At 37.9% G+C, this 5,427-nt stretch overlaps 1 pseudogene; it reads left to right on the top strand.

Moving 5' to 3' along the window:
* Positions 1-2,018, top strand: part of LOC119520218 — a 4,423-nt pseudogene extending 2,405 nt beyond the window's left edge.
* Positions 2,019-5,427: the final 3,409 nt, after the last annotated feature.

Below are 5,427 nucleotides of genomic sequence, written 5' to 3' on the forward strand. Positions count from 1 at the left end.
GATGCCTTACAGGTTAAGTGAGGGAGCCAGTAATAATGCAGGAAAGCGTCCAAAAGAATGGAAGCCAAAAACTTTTATCCGAGTTTATCTTAGAGCCTCTGCAGGCTAGTTAGAACAGAGATCTCCGTGCTTGTTTTCTTGCTTGACAAATAAATAACATTTATCTATTATGTTAAAAATAAAGTGTACACTGGATGGAGAAATGCATGGGTCATTGTTGAAAATCAGTGAAGTGACTGGAAAGACTAATTAGAGGAGGCAATGGGAAGGAGAAAGCAGTTCTAGGAAAAGGAAACATGTATTCAAGAAATTTTGCCATTAAGAGATTTAAGGGGTATTATGAGTTGAGGAATGTGCATAGGAGAGGTTTATTTTACTACTTTAAAAATTGGCTATATTTGAGCACAGTTCTATATGAAGAGAAAGACCCACAAATGATGTACATAATACCTTGCACATCGTTTATACACTTTTGCATGCTGACACGTTCTCTCATGTTGGCTATTCACGTGAAAAAATTATATAGTAGGTGATAGGGGAATAACGTAAAGTACAGTAATTCAGGTAAGGCTGAATATATTTTTGACTTTGTTAGCCATTTCCTTGCTCTACATATCTCTCTGAAGTTTGCTTTTGTTACTGGGATCTGAGTGTTTTCATTCTTGTTTTTGCTCATATACATTAAAATAAAAAATCAGTTTTTTTCCCTCCAGCTTTTGCCATTTAAATTTTTATGTATGTATAGAGTGTATCTAGGGGAAATGGTTAAAAATTAATTAATTTTCCTAGTCAAAACTATTGATGCTACATATTGTGATTCTGCCACTATTATTCAAAAATGGAATTTTTTATGCTTCCCATATGTATTAAATCACCTTTTTATGCATTGCCATTTTGTGTTTGTTCCATTTTGACTTTTGGGGGCAGATTTTTTTTAAAGTAGCAACACCTCTGTCATCTTTTGGAGTACACTCTTACTTTTCATCCAAGTAAAAAGAGCCTTTTACTTTTCATCAACATATTTGAATCAATATATATATTTATACAGCATAAAAATATAACTTGTCTGTGAAATGTAAATTATAGCTAGGTTAATAATACCTGGTTGTTGAAAATTAGTTATGATCTTTTTCTATTTTTGAGTAGTCACATCAACCACATTGAACCAGGAAATGAAACAGAAATTTCAGAATATCTTCTGCTGGGATTTTCAGGGGAACCAGATTTACAACCCTCCCTCTTTGAGCTGTTTCTGATGATTACCTAGTCACCATCTTTGGGAACCTGCTCATCATCCTGGCCACCACCACTGACTCCCACCTCCACACAGCCCATGTACTTCTTCCACTCCAGCCTGCCCTTTAATACACATCTGTGTATCCATCCCATCAATGTCCCAAAATGCTAGTGAATATCCAGATGCAGAACAGAGTAATAACCTATGGAGGCTCCCTCACTTATATGGACTTTCTGGTACTGTTTTTAGGGTTGGAAGACTTCCTCTTGACAGTCATGGCCTATGACTGCTTCGTGGCCGTCCGTCACCCCCTGCACTACACGGTCATCATGAAACCCCCAGCTCTGTGAACTGCTGGTTCTGGGATCCTGGATCATAATTGTCCTGAATGGTTTGTTACAAAGCTTGCTGATGTTGCCACTATCCTTTTGTGCACCCTTGGAAAATCACCTAATTTTTCTGTGAATATAATCAGATGGTCCAACTGGCCTGTACTGACACCTTCCTCAATGACATAGTGATGTGTATAGCAGCTGGGCCTCTGGGTGGAGGGCCATTCACTGGCATCACTTTCTCTTATTCTAAGATTGTTTCCTCCATACTTGCTATCTCATAATCTCTGGGGAAATATAAAGCATTTCCCACCTGTGCATCTCACCTCACAGTTGTCTTCTTATTTTATGATACAAGTGTTGGTTTATATGTCACTTCCATTGCTTTGCATAGTGCCCATGCAAGTGCACCAGCCTTGGGGATGGACACTGTGGTCACACCCATGTGAAACCTGTTCAACTATGTCCAAGGAACAAAGACATAAAGGGGGCTCTGAAAAATTTCCTTTGGGGAAAGTCATAAAATGTTCACTGGACCTGGATTAGAAGAAGTGCAGTGATTACAGATCTCAAAGCTTCAGAGACAGAAATTATGATTCTTTGGAACCAAAACATATCTTAGAGTCAGATATGACCTCAAATATGTTGAAGTAAAACTTCAAATCATGCATGCTATTACTAAAGGAGAGAATTGGTTTGATGATTTTCATCAACTCATGAAGAAAGAAATCTTGTTTTCCACGTGCAAGATATTTTATGCATTGGGATGTAGGACAGTGTTGCATGTTCTGTATTATTAACATAAAATAAATAAGACTCTTTCCATTTCTCTAAACAAAATGTCTGCCCTTTCTCTAAATTTCATCATAAACATTGAAGGTTTCCTCAGGGCAAAATCTATTTGGTGAGACTTTCATCCAAATTTTATACCCTTAGTGTTCAAAACTCTGTTCAATCCTCGTGAGGAAAGGATGACTTATTCAAGAGCTTGAAATCCAGCCCAGTGAGTCCCCTGGGAATGGAGTGTTGTGAATTAGAGCACAAGTTAATCCTGAACATACACCTGCATGTCCATTCAACATCGACCTCTTACCATGAATGGAGTCTCAAAAATATACACTTCTTAATACACTTATCTGAAATCAACTGGAATAACAGGATGATCATGCATGATGTCTTCAAATATTTGTAGGAATCCTCAAAATAAGCAGCAGCTGATTATTCTATCCACAATTCTGTTCAAAGTTGATTATTTTGATGATTTACATTTATTCCTTGAATTAGAAAATGTTGGTGTATATGTGTTTTTATGCATATACATTGAGAAGCTTGTCTAGATATCATGTTCTATATTGAGCCAATGTATAATATAGATGACTCTTTCCATTCCTCTAAACAAATATCTGCCATTTCTCTACATCCATCATAAAGTTTAAAGGGCACTTGGTTGAAAATTATGTATTTTCTCTATCATCCAACTTTTTACCCAATTTATTTTCAAAACTGCCTTCATTCATCATGAAAGAAGTATGACTTACACAAGAGCATGAAAGAATGCCCAAAATGCTTCCTGGAGACCACAAGTGTTGGAGAGGATGTGGAGAAATAGGAACACTTATTCACTGCTGGTAGGAATGTAAAATGGTGCAGCTGCTGTGGAAGACGGTTTGGTGGTTCCTCAGAAAGCTAAGTACAGAGATGCCCTATGACGTGGCAATCCCACTGCTTGATATATACCCAGATATCTGTAAACAGGGATGTGAACAGACATTTGCACACCAATATTCACAGTGGCATTATTCAAAATTGCCAAAAGATGTAAACAATCCAGTTGTCCATCAACAGATACATATGATGGAATACTATTCAGCAGTAAGAAGGAATGAGGTCCTAAAGCATGTGACAACTTGGATGATGCTTGAGGACATTATGCTGAGTGGAATAAGTCAGACACAACAGGACAAATATTGTATGATAGCACTAATATGAACTAATTATAGCATGTGAAGCCATAGACATAAAATCTAGAACGTAGGTTGCCAGGGGATAGAATGAGGCTAGAGAAGGGGGAGTGGTTGCTTATGTGCAGAATGTTTATCTAGGCTGAACTTAAATGTTTGGAAACAGATAGAGGTGATGGCAGCATTTCATTGTGAGTATAATTAATAGTGCTGAATTTTCTGTGAATGTGGTTGAAAAGGGAAGTTTAGAGCCATGCATGCCACCAGAAGGAAAGCTAGAAATGAAAATGTGGGAATGTATAATAATGAATCCTGTGGTGGATGAGAACTGTGATTAACCATAAATACATAAAAAAAGTTCTTTCATGAACAAGAATAAATGTATGACACTATTACAAGGAGCTAGTAATAGAGTGGTATTTGAGAGAAAATATACCTATTGCAAACTTGGATTATAATTAACATTAATATCTTAGTGTTCTTTCATCGTTAACAAATTACCACACCAATTGTAGGGGTCAACAACAGGATGGGATAAGGGTATGGGATGTTTGGAGTTTTTTTCTATGTATTTATTTTATATTATTATTACTGAGTAAAATATTCTAAAATTGATTTTGGTGATGATTACATAAGTATGTGATAATGCTGGTGGCCATTAATTGTATAGATTGTATGGTGTGTGAATATATTTCAATAAAATCTCATTTAAAATCCTTCCTGGGGTGTTTAGATTCAGGGCCATGAGATATTCTGACATAAGCATGATTTTCCCTCCAACATCTCCAGGTTTCTTGCAAGAGAACATCAGTGTTAGTTACTTAATACACTTATCTGAAATAAACTTGAATAATTGAGTGATCGTGAAGGCTTTATTCAAGCATCTGAGGGAAGGCCAGATAATAAGCAGCAGCAGACTATTCTTAACACCCTTGGGTCTTTTCACATTGTTTATTGTTTCAGTTAGTAATTGCTGCATAACCAACTGTCTCAGAAGTAAGTGGTTTTTTAAAATGCTTTATTAATTACTGCAGCCGAGTCTTTGGAGTGGAGATATTTTGATCCCTGCCATGCCACTCACTGCAGTGCAGTCAGCTGGGTGTCAGCTATGCAGGCTCTGCTGGTCTGGGGGGCACTCGAGTGAGACAGTGATGTTTTCTCCACATTTCCTCTCACCCCACTGCAGGCTAGCCTGGCGTGGTTCCCAAGGCTGGGGCAGTGTCCTTCAAGGGAAAGCTCAAGGAACACCCTGAGGCCTCTTCAGCAAACTGTCACTTCCACCTTTTCTCTTGGCCAAAGCAAATTAAACATTTTCAATCCAGCCTAGAATCAAAGGTGGATAAACAGACTCCACCTCTTGATAGGGGGGGACTGCAGAGTCAAATTGAAAACACATGGATTTATAGTGAGGTGGAAAAATGGGACATCTCTGCAAACAGTCTACCCCAAGAAATGATTAAATTCAATAAAGTTTTATTGTGATCTTTCAAAACCCAAGCCTTGAATATGACACCCTCCATTTTGTCCTCAGCAGCATTGCAAGAAGAGAGTGAGAGCTGAACTCTACATTTCATAAGTGGCCATAGAATTTCTACTCCAGACCACCATGGCTTTCTCAAGTATAAATATCCACTCCCTGTGCCTCACATGCAGATCAGCATTTTTATGCTAAGAGGAAATAAAACTTTTTTTTCTCAACACCTCTCCAAATACAGGGATTGCTTGTCTGTCTCATTAATTAACGGAATAGGGAACTCTTGTTTCACTGATGAAATCTAGATGACCCAGAGGTCATCTAGAGGGAATCTAGTAATGCAGAGGGAAGGATGGATTTAGCTGCACTAACTCAAGACACCAAGAAGGGCATGGATGGACAAGGCACCCACATAGAAAATTC

Source organism: Choloepus didactylus, chromosome 25 (assembly GCF_015220235.1).
Source record: "Choloepus didactylus isolate mChoDid1 chromosome 25, mChoDid1.pri, whole genome shotgun sequence".
NCBI lineage: Eukaryota > Metazoa > Chordata > Mammalia > Pilosa > Megalonychidae > Choloepus > Choloepus didactylus.